The sequence below is a fragment of the Sorex fumeus genome, unplaced genomic scaffold (genome assembly GCF_029834395.1).
Source record: "Sorex fumeus unplaced genomic scaffold, SorFum_2.1 ptg000063l, whole genome shotgun sequence".
NCBI lineage: Eukaryota > Metazoa > Chordata > Mammalia > Eulipotyphla > Soricidae > Sorex > Sorex fumeus.
In genome coordinates, this window is record NW_026606120.1 from 22,382,931 (window position 1) to 22,401,884 (window position 18,954).

Genomic DNA, 18,954 nt, shown 5'->3' on the forward strand with positions numbered 1-18,954 from the left:
TCTTGGGAAAACAAAATGGGAGGAAACACCCTCCCCGACCTCAAATTCTACTACAAAGCAATAATAATTGAAACAGCATGGTACTGGAACAAAGGCAGAGCCACAGACCAATGGAACAGGGTTGAATATACTGAGACTTCTCCCCAAATATATGATCATCTAATCTTTAATAAGGGAGCAAGAAATGTGAAATGGAGCAAGAAAAGCCTCTTTAACAAATTGTGCTTGCAAAACTGGACAGCTGCATGCAAAAGAGTGGGCGCAGATCTCTACCTAATACCATGTACCAAAGTAAGATCAAAATGAATTAAAGACCTCAACATAAGACCAGAATACATAATGTACATTGAAGAAAAGATTGTCAAAACCCTCCACAACATTGAAGCTAACGGTATATTTAAAGATGACATGCCACTGGCCAAGCAAGTGAAAACAGAGATAGACAAATTGGACTATCTTAAACTAAGAAGCTTCTGCACCTCAAAAAAAACAGTGGCCAAAACACAAAGACAGTCTAAAGAATGGGAAAGGATATTCGCCAAATACACATCTGACAAGGAGTTGATATCAAGGATACACAAAGCACTGGTTGAACTCCACAAGAAGAAAACATCCAACCCCATCAAAAAATGGGGCAATGAAATGAACAGAAAATTTCTCAAAGAAAAATCTGAATGCCAAAAATGCACATGAGAAAATACTCTACATCACTAATCATCAGAGAGATGCAGATCAAAACAATAATGAAATATCATCTCACACCACAGAGACTGGCCCACATCCAAAACAACAAAAGCAACCAGTGTTGGCGTGGATGTGGTGAGAAAGAGACTCTCCTTCACTGCTGGTGGGAATGCCAATTGGTTCATTCCTTTTGGAAAACAGTATGGACGATTCTCAAAAAATTAGAAATTGATCTTCCATTTGACCTAGCAGTACTATTCCTGGTAATCTGTCTAAATGACGTCTCCACTTCTATGTTCATTGCTGCATTGTTCACAATAGCCAAAATCTGGAAAAAACCCGAGTGCCAGAGAACATATGACTGGTTAAAGAAACTTTGATATATCTACACAATGGAATACTATGCAACTGTTAGAAAAGATGAAGTAATGAAATTTACATACAAGGGGTTCTATATAGACAGTATCATGCTAAGTGAAATGAGCCAGAAAGAGAGGGACAGACATAGAAAGACTGCACTCAAACGGGGAACATAAAGTAAGAGAACAAGAGTCAAATACCCAATAATAGTTGAAATAAGTACCAGGATGTTTGCTCCAGGGCTTGGAAGCCGGCAGCACGTGCTGGGGAAAAAGACAGCTCAGATAGAAAAGGAAACACCAGGTGAAAGATGTTTGGAGTACTCGTTCGGGATGAGAGATGCATGCTGAAAGTAGACTGTAGACCGAACACGATGGCCACTCAATACCTCTATTGCAAACTACAATACACTGAAGGAAAGTGTGAGCAAAAGGGAATGCCCTGCCACAGAGGCAGTGTGGGGTGGAGGGAATGGAGTGTGTGGGTGGGAGGGCTACTAGGAGCATTGTTGGTGAAGAATGGGAACTGGTGGAGGAATGAGTACTCGATTATTGTATAACGGAAACCCAAGCATGAAAGTTTGTAAGTCTACAACTGTACTCATGGTGTTTCACTAATTAAAAAATAGCAAAAAAATAAAGATTTCTTTCCATCTCTGTGCCTTTTCCCCCTATTCTCTAGAGCCAGAACCAAGGGTAATCTAGGCATTCCCCCTTTTACTTCCTTGCATTGCCTTGTTCAATTATTTCATATATCTGTAACTTTTTGTTTTAACATTATCCTGAGGTTTAAATATAAAGTTGTGTGATTCTCACAGATTGGGTGGATTGATATTAAATTTATTCTATAGTGGACAACATATTTACTCTACCTGTGCCTCCACAGCCTAAAAGAAAAGGAGAAAGGAACCTTGTGATTCAATGCTTCTAGTTGGGAGTGCTTTGCAATTTACAGTATTTTCTTTAGCTTTCCTAGAAGTTCAGTTTCATGCTGAAGATTTGCTTTAATTAAAAAAAAACTTTAAAGCTCTTTATTCCACTTTCAATTCTGAGTAGTACTCTGTAAATGAAAAGGGTTCTAGGTTGAAAATCATTTTAGCACTTTAAATTCATCTTGACACGCCTGCTTTGTCCTGCAATTCATCTTCTCAAGTCTGCAGATACTCCAACCAGGCTTCCCTCTCTGCAGTGTTTCTCCTTAGAGACATCAAACATTTTCTTCTTTAGTCTTTACCACCACACTTTCAGCGAGTTTCAGAGTATGTCTATTTGGCCAGATTTTGTTTGAAGTTGTTTAGACTACTTTTGTGAAGCTTTTTCTTCAAATTAATATGCTGTTAGTTGTTATCCTTTAACACATCTATTCTTTTTACCTTCTGGATATCCAGTCACAGTCAGGGTCACGGTCTTCCTGTTGTTCATCAATTTGCTTGAGTGGGCCCAGTATCGTCTCCATCATGAGACTTGTTGTTACTGTGTTTGGTATATCGAATATGTCACGGGTAGCTTGCCAGGCTCTGCCGTGCGGGCGAGTTCCTCTCGGTAGCTTGCCGGGCTCTCCGAGAGGGGCAGAGGAATAGAACTCGGTTCGGCCATGTTGGCCGCTTGTAAGGCAAACGCCCTACCGCTGTGCTATCGGCTGGAGTGGATATCCAGTAATCCAGATAATATTTATGTTGTTCATAGGTTTCTTATGCTGTTTTAATTTATTTTCTTAATATTTTTTTCTAATTGTTGCTTTCTACAGTCATATTTAAGCTCACTGATTCCATTTAGCAAATTCTTCATGTTTATTATTGTAACTCATTATTGTATTGTTTTTACTATTATTTTGTCTTTATTTTTGATTTGGAATCCCTACTCAGAAACTCTCAGGTTTTACTCTTGGCTCTGTGCTAATGGATCACTGATGGTTGTGCTGGGATTATTCCATTGAAAGACAAGTACTGTCTCCTTGAGCTGAGCAATTGTATTCTTTAGGTCTGATAGTTCTTTTGGAAACTGCTTCATATTATTCCTATCATTGTATATAATATTTCTTTCATTGATTATTTGTCATGTTTTGGTAAACACTGTTAAAACTGTTGCTTACATTTTTAGGTAAGTTTTCTAGTTCTAGAGGTTACCTAAATCTCAGACTGGAGAGATAGTAGAGAGTTTAAGCACTTGCTTTGCACACAGGCAAACCCTGATTTGATCCCTAGCACTGCCCTGAACCCCACCAGAAATAATCCCTCAGCATAGAGACAGAAGTAAGCCATGAACACCACCAATTTGGATCCCAAGCAAACAAAAGATGCATAGTTTTGTTGTATTTAAAATTTTCCCAGAGTTTTTCTTCGGATTATAATTTTTGGAATATGTCTCTGTATTTTCATGTTGTTTGAAATAAAACTAATTTATGAGTTGAGTAAAACTGACATCTTTTCTTGACTGGATGTGTAAAATTTATATTAAGGTTGTTGTTCTGCTGCACTTTTCTATGAACTCCCTGCAGCTTATGGGCCACACAAGGCATATTGTGCCTGTTTTGGACACTAGCCTGCCTACCCTGAGACTGAAGCTCTGATTGCCTCCGAGCCTACTGCATTACTTTACCAATTATTCCTCAGTTAATGTGAGTGAAGAATTTGCTAAATCTCTAGGCATAAACAGCTGCCATCTCCTAATTTTTTTAAGAGAGAGGTTCACAGGTTGCACTTTAACCACTGCTAAACCACTGATTTATTATATAACCTATTTTACATCATTGCTAATACTGAAACATTGAAATCACATTTAAATGTGGGATTTAAATATGCTAATTTAGAAAAATAAGGTTTTATTCACAAAAGTCATCTACTCAAAGTCTAAAAATTTGTGAGAGAAGCATATGGTTAATACATTCTTGGAAAAAATGTTATTGCTTGCATGGGCATTGTGATGTATTTAAATCCTCTCAGCAGATTGTCATTTAAGCAGCCTTAGTGATTACTGAATTGCTGATACAATGATATCATATAGTTTTGCAGTACATATGACTTAGATGGAGACAGCAATCACACTCAAGTAAATATTGAGCTGAGATCAAACTCTTTTCATAATAAATACATAATAGTGGGGAGTATGATTGTTGTTTTTACAATCATGCACCAAAATCATGCAAGTTAAATTACAAATACTTACAACGAAATGTCTCATCTCAATAAACTGAATAATAAAGAAGTGGGAGGCACATATGTAGAGTTCTGTGGCATATTATATTATGCATGACTGACTATTCCTAACCTCTTCTTAATTCACAATGCATAAAGTTATCAAGTAGTTTAAAAGATTGTAGGACCAGTGTGACAGGCATAGTGGGTAGAACAGTTGGCTGAGCTCCTTTGGGAATTATTCCTGAACACAGAGCCAGGACTAAGTCTTGAGCACCACTGAGTGTGACCCCCAAACAAAAACAAAACAAATATTATAGAAGAAATGTCTTGTGTAAGTTACTCATTCCAGTGCATTTTATGTAATAGAATTTGGCTTGTCCTGATTATGGCTGATAGTCACATGTCATCACAGAAACCATGAAGAGAGGCGATCTCCTGTGAGCTAGCTACGATAGAAAATCAGACTCTCTTTATAATGAATAGCTGATTAAATAGTTAAGACCAGAAAACCTGTCTACATATGTGGTGATTTATAATGATAAAGCAAATCAGATTGGCATCTTTAACTTCTGTCCAGCATTGCAAATCATAAAGAATGAGAGACTCTCTGGCTTGTGTATGTTGTAAGGCCACCTCTATAAGTCCCCAAACTCCACCCTCCCAGCCACCTAAAGGGGATTTAGTGGACATTTATTGAGTCCAATTTCTGTTCTGTTCCCTGACTCCAGACACATCAACCATTGACAGTGTAGGTTAAGGACAGTTTGTGTGTGTGTGTGTGTGTGTGTGTGTGTGTGTGTGTGTGTGTATATATATATATATATTTACTTTTTGGCAATTTATACCTGGCAATACTTAGGAGTTACTCCTGGCTCATGCACTCAGGAATTACTTCCGGTGATGCTCAGGGGACCATATGGGATACTGGGAATTGAACTCCAGGTAGGCCGCATGCAAGGCAAACACCCTACCCGCTGGGCTATCACTCCAGCCCAAGTTAGCAAATGTATTAAGAGTTAAAAGGTACATTAAGAACAAAGACTGAGATACTGTGGCCTTAAGATCAGCAGCACTTTTAACATGTAGTATTGAAGTCAGGGTATTTATTTTATTTTGGCTTGAGTACACATTTTCAAACCCCTTGTCTAAATTTCTCTAGGTACTCAAGTTATGTTAATCTCCAATTCTGTTATTGTCTAATCACACAGTTGCAGCCCTCTTTGCTTAAACTAAACAAAACTTATTTTACCCAGGAGACTGTACCAGCCTTGGGAATATTACTACGGGATGACTTCCCACACGAACAGTCTATAGCATATCATCTGGCTTTCCTCAAACTGCGTTCGTGGAACTAAAATTCCATTTTCTGCCAGTATTGTTGTGAGGGAGTAAGTACTACTCATGCAGTCTCCATGGGGTCTTTTCTACATGTCCTGGGAAATTATTCTGGGAGAGACATGAAAGAAGAGTGCTTAACTCAGCAATCCCAGACACAAAGCAGATTGTCCTACGAACAGGAGCACCTAGAGAGCTGCCTGGCTTCGCAGGCATGAGTAGAGAGACAGATTTTGGGGCAGAGGGCCATCAGGGAGGTCTAGGTGAACCCTAGAAAAGGATTGAGGGGGTTTTCTGCTGTATTTCAGGGTTATAGGGCATAAAAAGGAACAAAACATGGAGGGACTGGTGTGACTACATAGAGACACCAGGGTTTCTGAGCCTCATGAGAACAGCCTGTTTTGTGGGCATTTTTTGAGGGTACAGTAGGTGGGGCACGTGTCTTGCTCACAGCAGACCTACACTTGATCCCTGTCATCCCATCTGATTCCCCAAGCACTCCCAGGAGTCATTCTGAGTGCAGAGCCAAGAGCACTCCCTAATGCTGGGTATGTCCCCCTCTTCCCACAAGTTTTCAGAATTGAAAAACCAATCATCTTTGCTACTTATTATCTTTTAAATCCTCTCCTTTCCCAGAGAAAAAAATAAGACTTTCTCAAAAATTACTCAATTTAGTTCTATAACACACAATCCTAAATTCTTAACAAGCACTTAGAGATAGAAAACAGGATTTCTGTTAGCAGCCATTCTGCTGAGGCTACCAGACACCATCCATATGCCTTGGTGCTTTTGTTGTTCTCTCAAAGGAAAGAATAACTTGCCTTTCAGTTTTTCATTCCTCTATTCTCTTTCCCCCTTTTTTCTTTTTTCTTTAGCCATATCCAGCTGTTGGGGCTCACTTCTGGCTCTGACCTTAAGGATCTTCCCTGACTACGTTCTGGACCATATGGCATACTGGAAATTGAATTCAGTTTTGCCATGTGCAAAGCAAATGTCTTCCCTGCCGGACATCGCTCTAGCTCTCATTCTTTTACCCCTTCTACCTTGCCTCATTTCACAAATTGTTGACTGTAGAATGAGGATGGCCTTTATAGCTTATAAAACACGAGCACATCTCCTCGTTGTGTTGGAGGTTGGTCGTTGCAATTACTATCACCTTTAGGTTGTGCAGAGAACAATGGAAGTTCATAAAGATGGAGAGATTGACACTTCGAATAACCTCTAGCCAAAAACATAGACTTATAAAGTATTTTTATTTTCCCCACAAATCTGTGCCTGTCTTACTATGTTAGTACATGTCTTCAAGGGCAGAAGCCTCTGAGGATGAGTTTCCAGGCCCTAAGCACTACCAGGAGGGAGTGTCTTGAGGTTCCCCAAGGAGGAGGATAGCCACTGTCCTTGCCCAGGAATCACAGGGCCCTGGTAGAACACTCTGTGGAAAACTATTGTAGTTCCTGGGTCAAAGGGTCCAGTTTAGAAGTGATTGTAGGCTCTAGGCCCCAGACTCTTTTGCGTGATGGGATTCGTGTTCATTGATAAGACAGGCTAGTCCAAATGGAGGATAAAAGGACACTGACTCTCCCTCTGTTCCTGATTTATCTTTGAGAAACAGGTTTTGTATGGAAAATGTCAATCCTGTATAGACATCTACCCCACTATAGTTATTTTCAAAATGTTGTGTATTAAAATATATAGAATAAAAATTGTCTTCACAGACCAAGAACAGGAAAATCCTTCATCAGTTCTAAAACCATTTTAAGTGGTTTTATAAAAATTGCAGGATGGTCAAGGTATTTTTCCTAAAATCTTCAATTAAGCAGCTTTAAACATTTTCAGAGAAATAGCCCCTGAGAAAAATATAATAGAGACTGAGCACATTCATGAATTTATCTGATTCCTAACAAGCCCAACTTGTGAGGAATAAAGCATTTTATATGTTGGAAATGTAATTATAAATTGTTCAAATACCCACTTGATCTCACTACAATATGTTTTTATTGCTCTCTTTGTATGCTCACTTAAGATTTTTCTCTGAAATGTACTCATGGCACAGACAGCTGTACAATAAAAGTAAGATATTGTTAAAAAAAACACTTTCAGAAATCACATAGAAACCACTTATCCTGGTGTAGGCTTTCTAGATGTTTTATGTTCTTTCCACAGAACCAGTCAGAAGCAAAAGAATAAGGCCGCCAAACAAAATGTTCTGTCACATTCTCAAACTGCCAGAGATGAGCATTTCCCTTTCTCTCTGGGTAGCAACTGTGCTCAGATAGAAGTGCATTAGGCTGAAATGTTAGCAGTTCTGAGAGAGGCAACTGTTGCCTTTGTTCTTCTCCCCTGCTGTCTTATTCACAATTGCCTGCAACTGTGGTTCAATAAAGATTGTTGGATTAATAGGAGGATCAGAGCCCTTGACCTAGAGCAAAGTATGGTTAACTTTCAGAAAGAGGCTACTAGGATCCAAAAGCTTTGGAGACTCGTGTTCTATTTCTGAATACCTAGGCTGCTCCCTAGATACCCTAGAGAAGAAATACAAGCAAACTTAAAATGGATATTTGTTGGAACACAGAGGCTTCTGGCAGAAATGCTTTTGCACCGTGAATTAGTCTACGGCCCCTGCCACCCCGGGTAGGAAAGGGCGTTGTCCCTTCCACATTTTCCCCTCAGTGGCACCATCTTTCAGAGCCTGTTGACAGAGGGGTATGAGTCTGCAGTGACAAGACACACCAGGCCTTACAGGATATGGGGGCGGAACTGGCCCTTCCTTCTGCCCTGACGAGACCCCGAGTTGCTGCCCACAAATGACTCTACCAAATCCTGGAATGGCCATGATCCCAGAGACACACAAACTAATCTCATAATCCATTGGCTTCTGGCAGAAATCCTTCCAGATTTAATTACTAAAATATCAGAAATACAAAATTACGTGGCCACGTGTCATCATATGCTCTTCATTATCAGCAATAGAAAACAAATTATCTAATGATGCCTTTTCAGAGGGCTGGAGCGATAACAGAGCAGGTAGGGCATTTACCTTGCACACGGCCAACCTGGGTTCGATTCTTCCACCCCTCTCGGAGAGCCCGGCAAGCTACCGAGAGTATTTCGCCCACACATCAAAGCCTGGCAAGCTACCCGTGATGTATTTGTTATGCCCAAAACAGTAACAACAATTCTCACAATTTGTTGTGAGACATTACTGGTGCCTGCTTGAGCAAATCGATGAACAACAGGAGGACAGTGCTACAGTGCCTTTTCAGCAGGTTTGATTGGTAGGGGAAAATTCCAAATAATAATGGTGGGTCTTTTGTCGAAAAATTGAATGTAATCAAAGTAGAGAGAGAGAGAGTAAAGTGGAAATCATCTGCCACACAGGCATGGAGGGGTGGGATGGGGGGTATACTGGGGTTCTTGGTGGTGGAACATGTGTACTACTGAAGGGATGGGTGTTTGATCATTGTATGACCGAGACTTAAGCCTGAAAGCTTTGTAACTGTTCTCACAGTGATTCAATAATAATAATTTTAAAAAGTCTACTTGTGGTAAATCTCAATCCTACGTTGTGGTTTGTCCAGTGGTTCAAAAGTTATTGGTGTTCATCCAACAATCCTTTCCAGCTCATCTGCATACGCCTGTGTTAGACTTCAATCATGACTTTTCAACACTTGCCTTTTAAACATTTTTACAACTTGAGATAAATCCCTTCCTTTACTAATTTTTTAGATAACATTGTACATGAAGTAGATGAAGTGCATGATATTAATATCCTAGTTACATTTCTAAAATATTTCTAAGTTTTGTGATAGAACTTGAGAATATCTATTATAATAAATTAGGGGATTTTCTCCTAAAACTTTCTTTAATGTCTCTAAAATAATCTAGAAGGGAAATGATTAAAAGTAACGTTGCTTTATAAGTAGTGCGACATCAATAAGCTCTTCCTTGCATTGAGTCAGATTTAGGTGACCAAAGTCATGTCATGATGTTTGAAATGAGCTGATAATAAGACCTGACCTTCATTTCCAGCATGGAATATCATCAAACCTCTTTGATGAATAATTAGATACTATTTTTTTTTCTTCTCCTTTCTTGGATTCATTTCTTAGATGCCTCTAAAGTGAGTACAAAATATTTTAGTGAATATAGATTCCACTAATTTAAGCAAATAAAATTTTATCCACAGTGATAAAGTACTATAAGATGTTGATTTGGCCATATTGCAAACCACAATGCCCGAAAGTAGAGAGAGAGAGTATAGGGGAAATTGTTTGCCATAGAGGCAGGAAGGGTTGGAAAGGGAAATTGGTAGTGAAGAATGTGCACTGGTGGAGGGATAGGTGTTCGATCATTGTATAACTAAAACTCAAACATGAAAGTTTTGTAATTGTATCTCATGCTGATTGAATTAAAAAAAGATGTTGATTTGGATTGTTGCATAAAGAGTTACTCCTTAGTATCAATAAGAGAATAATTAATAGTATATAGAACTTTCAGGTAGAAATAGGAACCTGCTTTGTCAAATTCCTTCACTTAAGGGAAATCTCCACATGCAGATCTGCATCCTGGCAAGAGATATATGGTACAGGGGTTAAGGTGCTAGTCTTGCATGCAGTCAACGCTGAATCCTTACCCACCACTACATATGGTTTTCAGGTAATGCCAGTAGTGACCCCTGAACACACAGACAATAACCCCTAAATTACATGTGACCCCCCAAACAAACATCTTTGCTTCGATGACTGGGAACTTGCAAAGATGAACAGAAAAAAAGGACAGATTAATTAGAGAAAATGTATATTTATGTATAGGTTTCTTTCTGAAGCTCTTCATCCCCAGATGTTTCATAGTAATATCACAGTTATACCAACCTGGGGCTCTGTGGAATATTAAGGAAAGGAGCTCTTCCCTAGGTGTCTTTTACACTGGAGCCTGTTTTCTATCCCCTTCAGTCAGCATCTCTACTTCATTTTGCACATACCAGAACACTGCCGTGGAGACACTCAGTAGCCTGGCACAGATGAACAGCTGGTTCCTCACAAATGGATTCTTATTCCTAGACATCTGAACTAAGAGCCATTATTTTCTTTTACTTTTGGTGAGGCATTTATTTCATTGAGTGTTTTCACTATATCCCATCACTGTCTTCAGATCCTGAAGGTTTCATCAGATAAGTTGGCTGTAAATCATTTTTTTAAAAATTATTTTTAGTGAAACACCATGAGGTACAGTTGTAGATTTACAATTTCTGTGCTTGGGTTTCGATTATACAATGATCAAATACCCATCCCTCCACCAGTGCCCATTTTCCACCACCATGGATAATATCCCTCCCACCCCCATCCCTCCCATCTTACCCTGCCTCTGTGGCAGGGCAATCCCCTGTGTTCTCTCTCTCCTTTGGGGTGTTGTGGTGTGCAAAAGAGGCTTTGAGTGGCAAACATGTTCAGTCCATAGTCTACTTTCAACATGCATCTCCCCTCCTGGGAGGATCCTCCAAACACCCTTCATTTGGTCTAAGAGCCATTATTAACCATCCTTAAACAATTGAGCGAAGATCACTCAGGAGAACAGTTTCTAGTTTTTTGAGGAAGGCCCATATTGTTTTCCAAAATGGTTGGACCAGTTGGCATTCCCACCCACTATGAAGGAATGTACTTTTCTCCTGACATCTATGCCAGCAATAATTGCTCTTGCTCTTTTTGATGTGTGCCAGTTTTTGTGGTGTGAGATGACATCTCATTGTTGCTTTGATTTGCATCTCCCTGAATAGTAGAGATGTAGAGCATTTTTTCATGTGTCTTCTGGCCATTTGTATTTCTTCTTTCAGGAAGTTTCTGTTCATTTCTTCTTACCATTGTTTGAGAGCATTGTATGTTTTGTTCTTGTAAAGTTCTACCAGTGCCTTTGATATTGATATTAACAACCCATATCAGATGAGTATTGGATAAATAATTTTTCTCAGTCTGTGGGCTGTCTTTATATCTTTATAACCAGCTATTTGTATCAATTGCTTAGAAGATAAGTGAGTTTGTCCTCCTAGTGCAAATAAACATGAGGAAGTATTGACTCTGATTTTCTAATTTCATTACTACTAAATGAAGTACTATTTTGTGAACACCTTTATGTTTCTGCATATTAAAACTGTGAGATGAGACAAGAGATTTTGGAGTTAAAGAACGTCAAAATAACCCTAAATTTGTTTTGAATATACGTTCCATAAAGTTCATAGAACTTAGATACTTTATAATTTTTCATAAATTTCAAAAGAGACATCATACTGAAGGATTCATTCTTTTTTGTTTATTTTTCAGAGCATAATGTAACAGGTCATTGAATGGGGCAAATTTTCTTACATTTTGTGTAATTAATTCTAAAAACTTTTAGCTCTAATTCTAATATGTTGCAACTTCAAGATGCATTGATGATCTGGGAAAATCAGTTAAGTAGTTGATGAAGAATCAGTGATGTCAAATTTCAAAAGAAAAATGAGGCTTTAAAGGAAGAATCTTGGGCCCATTTTCTAAAATACTTTGAGTAGAATGATCTTGCTCAAATATTTTGGGAATTAAAAACATACAGCAAGGTAGCAACAAAGGTGCAAATTTAATGGAGAACTGATTCTCACAATCGAGTTGGGGGGAGGGTTTGATGGGGAGGAGTGTTGGGGTTCTTAGGATGGGGGTACGGTTATAATGGATGTGGTATTTGAATTATGCACACAAGAAGCCATTATTAATAGTATTGTAAACCACAGAATCAATAAATGAAAAAAAGCTAAATAAAATAAGATGTTGGGAACAGGAATAACTGGTTGATATTCTGGCTACTGCAAAACAACCTTTACACTATAGCAGATTCTCTAGTGGAAGGAAAAATGGAAAGGGAGCTGGTTGAAATGTTTGTATACAAAGAAGACTGCTGTTGTTTATAGACAGTTGTGACTTTCTGCCCATCTTAAAAACAAGTCATTGTTTTACTGGTGTAATGTGGTGGTAATGTTTACTAGAATGGAGAAGAGTGGATATTTGGGGGGTGTTAATTTGCTAATAGGTAGCTATAAAACAAATCACTGTCACTGTCCTATAAAACGAATATATCTTTAAATTGATCTCTAATTTTTACATAAAAGCACAGGCAAAAGCACAGACCAAACAATTCAGTAAACACTACTAAAGAAATATTTTCCAGGGTGAGTGGGGTGGAGAGTCTAGAAAATTCATTCTGTGTGTGTTGGTGTTTTTCCTGTGTTTGTATGTCTTCTCATTTTTATATGTAATCACTGTCCTCCCGTTGTTCATCAATTTGCTTGAGCGGGCCCAGTAACGTCTCCACTGGAGACTTTGTTGTTACTGTGTCTGGCATATCGAATACGTCATGGGTAGCTTGCCAGGCCCTGCCATGCGCGCGAGATACTCTCGGTAGCTTGCCGGGCTCTCCGAGAGGGGCGGAGGAATCGAACTTGGGTCAGCCATGTTGGCTGCGTGCAAGGCAAACGCCCTACCGCTGTGCTATTGCTTTTATATGTAATGATGAAATTTAAGTCAATTAAACCTTTGTTGATTAAATCATTAAAAACTTATGTATCTATAAATAAAGTATATATATTGTCCTTTTTATTTGCTTTCCCCCTAGTTGTTTCTAATTTTAAAAATTATGAGACAGAAGCCATGTATTTTCTATAAAAACTCAGTATCATTTTGGACCTCTCTAGCATGGAGTCAGATTACTATAATTAAGTAAACACACCTCTGTGTTTTGAGGCAGGTGATGTTGGTGTTTCTGCAAAGTGTCCCCTAAATACTGGTGATATGAGACCATCTGAATATCAGAGGGAAACATTACGTTTCATGACCAGAGACATAGGATCTAATCCTGACTCTGTTGAATAATATCTCTTCTACCTTCAAGGAGTCTTTCTACTTTTATTTTGGCTTTATATTTTTAAGTTATGGATTTTGAAATAGAAAATTACTCAGATTTCTTCTAGCTCTCAAATTCTCTGATGTAAAATTCTTACCATAGAGCCGCCAATGTGCTAAATGCCTAAGATGGAGAAGTTCCTTGTGAGTACTTTATATATCCTGGATATCTAACCCTAATCTGATGTGTCATGCAATTTGCCACAACATGGAACTGGGGGGGGGGGCGGGGGGGCTGAGCCGGCCGCATCCCTGCGGGCTGCGAGGGCGCGGGGAGCCGGCGTGTCGGCCTGCGCGCGACCCGGAACCGCTGCGCCCCGAGGAGCTGGGCCTGGCTCTCCGCCGCGCCGTCCCGCCCCCGGGTTCCCTTTCCCTTCTGGCCCCGGAGATCCTCCTCCGCGGAGCCCTGTTTCCAGTGTCCGGAGAGTAACCGGAAGTGCCGGCCCAGGACGCGGGGCGGCGCCGGTGGCTGCTGGAACGTTTTTTCCTTGAGAAGTCAAATTCTCAGGGCCAGGAACTGAAGACTGCTTTTTGCTGGAGGTAAAGGCCCTCCCGTTGATCGTCGATTTGCTCGAGCGGGCCCAGTAACGTCTCCATTGGAGACTTTGTTGTTACTGTGTCTGGCATATCGAATACTCTCGGTAGCTTGCCGGGCTCTCCGAGAGGGGCAGAGGAATCGAACTCGGGTCGGCCATGTTGGCCGCTTGTAAGGCGAACGCTCTACCCGCTGTGCTATAGCTCCAGACTGCTTTTTATCCATCTTAAGTCCTGGGGCTGGCAGGAATTAGTGTATATGATGCTGGAAACCTCTGGAGACAAATTTCTCATGACTGGAAGGTCTCTTCAAGTCTTTATCAAGAAAATGACTTTGACGAGAACGATGGGTCAGGGAGACCAGTGGGAAACTCCCTAGGAGCGAGACCTAGAAAATGTACGCTTCCAAAGAAAGGTATAATTGGAGAACTCAAAGAAAGAAAATCCATCATGTTTGCCCTCAGAAGGGTAAAAAGATTTTTATTCAGGTACATGAGATTACTCGGATAGATGATCGGATATACCAGTGCCTTGAACGTGAGCAAAACTTCTGTGAAAACTTAGCTCTTATTATGTGCGAACGAACCCACTCTGGGGAGAAACCTGATCGCCGTGACATGTGTGAGAAAACCTTCCCCCAGGGCTCAGATCTCGTGTCGCATCAGAGGCTCCAGGGCTACGAGAAACCCTACAAATGCAGCAAATGCGAGAAGAGCTTCTGGCACCACTTGGCCCTGTCGGGGCACCAGAGGACACACGCGGGGAAAAAATACTACACGTGTGACGTCTGCGGCAAGAACTTCGGCCAGAGCTCGGACCTGCTGGTCCACCAGCGGAGCCACACGGGAGAGAAGCCGTACCTGTGCAGGGAGTGCAACAAGTGCTTCAGTCGCAGCACCAACCTCATCCAGAACCAGCTGATGCACACGGGCGAGAAGCCCTTCAAGTGTCTGGAGTGCGAGAAGGCGTTCAGCGGGAATCGGACCTGATCAGCCACCAGCGGACCCACACCGGGGAGAGGCCCTACAAGTGCACCAAGTGCGACAAGAGCTACCGGCACCGCTCGGCCTTCATCGTGCACAAGCGGGTCCACACGGGCGAGAAGCCCTACAAGTGCGACGCGTGCGAGAAGTGCTTCGGCCAGAAGTCGGACCTGATCGTGCACCAGCGGGTGCACACGGGCGAGAAGCCCTACATGTGTCTGGAGTGCATGCGGTGCTTCACGCGCAGCGCCAACCTCATCCGGCACCAGGCCACGCACACGCACGCCTTCTGGTGCCTGGAGCACGACCCGGGTTTCGGCCGCGACCCTGACCTCATCGTCCACCAGCGGATCCATGTGGACGAAAAGCCGCGCCAGTGGCGGCCTGCGACGGTGGCTTCCTCCTGGGCATGGACTTCGTGGCGCAGCAGAAAATGCGGACTCAGACCGGGGAGCTGCGGTGCAGGTACAGCGCCTGCGACAAAGGCTGCCACCAGGCTGCGGGGCTCAGTCCGCATCCCGCGGGCCACGCCGGTGACAAACCCTACCTGTGTCACGTGGGTGAAAAAGGCCTTGAGCTGAGCCCCCCGCATGCGGCGGACGCCTCGCAGATGTCTTGACCAGACTGAAATTTTCACTTAAATCACTTAACTTCCCGTTAGTCGTCGATTTGCTCGAGCGGGCGCCAGTAACGTCTCCATTTGTCCCTGTCGCGTGCTAGTGTAGCCCAATGGCATCTCTTCGCTCCGGGAACATGGAGGGCCTCAAACCGATCGTTCATGACCTTGACAAAGAAGTCTGACCATCTGGTAGGTGGGCGGCCACGCGGTCTCTTGACATCCCGTGGAATCCAATCAGTAACAGCTCTAGTCCAACGGTCGTCTTTAAATCTCATTACGTGACCAGCCCATCTGATTTTCGACACCTTGGCAAATGAGACAGCGTCCCTGATCCTTGATCGTCGACGGATGTCAGAACTCCGGATTCGTTCTCTCATTTGAGTGAAACGTGATATTCCAAGCATAGCTCTTTCTATTCTTCTTTGGGAGACCTGAATGGCGTTCTCATCTTGTTTGTGTAGGGCCCAGGTCTCTGAGGCATATGTTAATGCAGGAAGAACAGTGGAATCAAAGAGATGTGCCCGGAGCCGGAGGTTCTTCATCCTCTTAGCTATTTCTTCGACGTTCTTGAAGGCGTTCCAAGCTGCTCTCTTCCTCCTGCGCAGCTCGGGTGCCAGGTCATTTCTCATGTTGACCTCTCGACCTAGGTACACATAGCTGTTGCATTCGGAGATGGTCGTTCCATTGAGAGCGAATGGGGCATCAGGAACAAGGCTGTTTCTCATAAACATTGTCTTCGTAAGATTCAGCTGTAGTCCTACCTTTCCACACTCACGGTCAAAGTCGGCCAGCATTTGTGCCGCTTGGCTGATGTTTGGTGTTATTAAAACAATGTCATCAGCAAAGCGGAGGTGGTGTAGTTGCCGACCATCTATCTTCACTCCCATTCCTTCCCATTCCAGTCGTCGCATGATGTTCTCGAGGGTGGCACTGAAGAGTTTTGGTGAAATGGTATCACCCTGCCGCACCCCTCTCTTGACATCAACGATCACTTCTTTGTAGAATGGTGAGATCCTGGTAGTGAATCCGCAATACAGCTCACGGAGGATCCTGATGTATTGGGCTTGAATGCCCTGATTGGCTAGGGCTTCAATGACCGCTTCCATCTCAACAGAATCAAAGGCCTTCTTTAAATCAATGAACGTTAAGCAGAGCGGCATCTTGAACTCCCGAGAAACCTCAATGAGTTTGGTTATCGTGTGGATATGGTCGATGGTGCTGAATCCTTTGCGGAACCCTGCTTGCTCACATGGTTGTCCTTCATCTAGTGTTCTGCCAATCCTATTCAGGATGACTCGAGTGAACAACTTGTAGATGACAGACAATAGGCAGATCGGGCGATAGTTGCCAATGTCATGGATGTCTCCCTTCTTGAACAGTAGTACGGTCCTGCTGGTTTTCCATTGAGATGGAACCTTGCATTCAGACAGGTAGCGAGCGGCCGCGCGACACATCATAAGACACTAAATACCCGTCTTCTGGAATTGTCGTACCATATTTTATAGGGTTCAAATATGGTAACACCTACAAGGGTGATTAGAGGTCACCCCAAAAGCCTCTATACCTCTCGGAAAGACTGGCAAGCTACCGAGAGTATTCCGCCCGCACGGAAGAGCCTGGCAAGCTATCCGCTGTGTATTCGATATGCCAAAACCAGTAACTACAACTGGTCTCATTCACCTGACCCTGAAGGCTTCACCGACATGGCAGCACTGAGAAGGATGAGAAAGGAGAGGCCGACAAAATCTCAAGGCCGACTTAGGCTGCCACAACGAAGGAAGACAAAAATGATCGTCTGTACTTTCAATGCACGTACGCTAGCATCAGATGCATCCATCGAGGACCTGATGGTACAAGCGCGAATGATCAAGTACGACATCATTGGTCTGACCGAGACAAGAAGACACGAATCTCACCATGCCGTTTTCGACACTGGAGAAGAATTGTTCCTCGGAACATGCGATAAAAGAGGTGTTGGAGGCGTCGGTGTCCTTATCAACACAAACTTGGCCAAGAGCATTGATTCATTCGAATGCCTAACAACCCGAATCGGACGTTTACATTTGAATAGATGTGACTCACTGCCTGCAGTTTCTATCTTCGTTGTCTACGCACCAACATCTCATTATGATGAACGAGAAATCGAGAAGTTCTACATGGAGCTAGAGAAATTCTATAAAGAAGACCACACCTTCTACAAGATCATTGTGGGTGATTTTAATGCCAAGATAGGACCGAGAAGATCAGCTGAAGAACTTCACATTGGAACCCATGGCCTAGAATGGAACGAACAGGGTGAGAGACTGTCTGAGTTCATCATGTCGACCAAGACCATTCATGGTAACTCACAGTTCCAGAAGGCAGAATCTAAACGATGGACATGGGAGTCTCCCGGTGGACGATTCCACAACGAAATAGACCACATCATATTCAATCGACGGTTTTGCCTGACTGATGTCGCTGTTGTCCCAAAATTTCGAACGGGATCGGACCACTGTCTCCTTCATGCAAAATTCTACTTCACAGAGCGGGGAGAAAGGGCTGCAAAGTTCAAAAAGAGAACTCCCAGAACGACCACCAACTGGGAACTCTTTGGTACTATTGCGGCAACATGGGAAGATGCCATTGTTGACAACATTGACGAGGAATACGATCGACTGGTTCAGCACCTCCATGAATGTGCGAGGAACGCCAAGAGAGAGATAGCCACAAAAAGTCGCCTATCTTCGAAAACTCTTGAGCTAATTCGCCAGCGTGGTTTGGCGCATGCCTCAGGCAACCGCAAGCTAACGTCCGAGCTTGCAAAGCAGTGCAGAGATGCGATCAAGGAAGACCTCAAAGAGAGAAGAGCAGAAGTACTGGTAGATGCGGCAGAAGCCGGGAAAAGTATTCGTAACGCCCGCCTGTCCTTCGCCAACTATAAGACCAAGATGACTGCCCTCCGACGTCCTGATGGATCCATCACATCCTCCAGAACGGCAATGGAGAAGATTATCCATGACTTCTACTCAAATCTCTTCGATAGCCATGTCCACTTGCCGACATACCAAATTCCACAGGATGGGTATGTCGTTCCCAACGTTCTCCCTTCCGAAATCCGACACGCCATTTCGTCAGTAAAGAAGCAAACAGCACCCGGCCCAGACAAGGTCAGACCTGAACACCTGAAGAACCTGCCGTCAGTACTCATCAATACACTGGCTCGGCTCTTCACTGAAATTTTATTATTATTATTATTTTTTATTTTTTTTGCCTGTTTGTTTGCTTTTGGGGTCACACCTGGCCATTCACAGGGGTTACTCCTGGCGGTGCTCAGGGGACCACGTGGGATGCTGGGAATCGAACCCGGGTCAGCCGCATACAAGGCAAACGCCCTACCCA

General features: G+C 42.5%; 1 pseudogene; it reads left to right on the plus strand.

The window, feature by feature from the left end:
* Window positions 1-14,310: 14,310 nt before the first annotated feature.
* LOC130036009 (zinc finger protein 322-like) lies at window positions 14,311-15,573 on the plus strand (annotated as a pseudogene).
* Window positions 15,574-18,954: the final 3,381 nt, after the last annotated feature.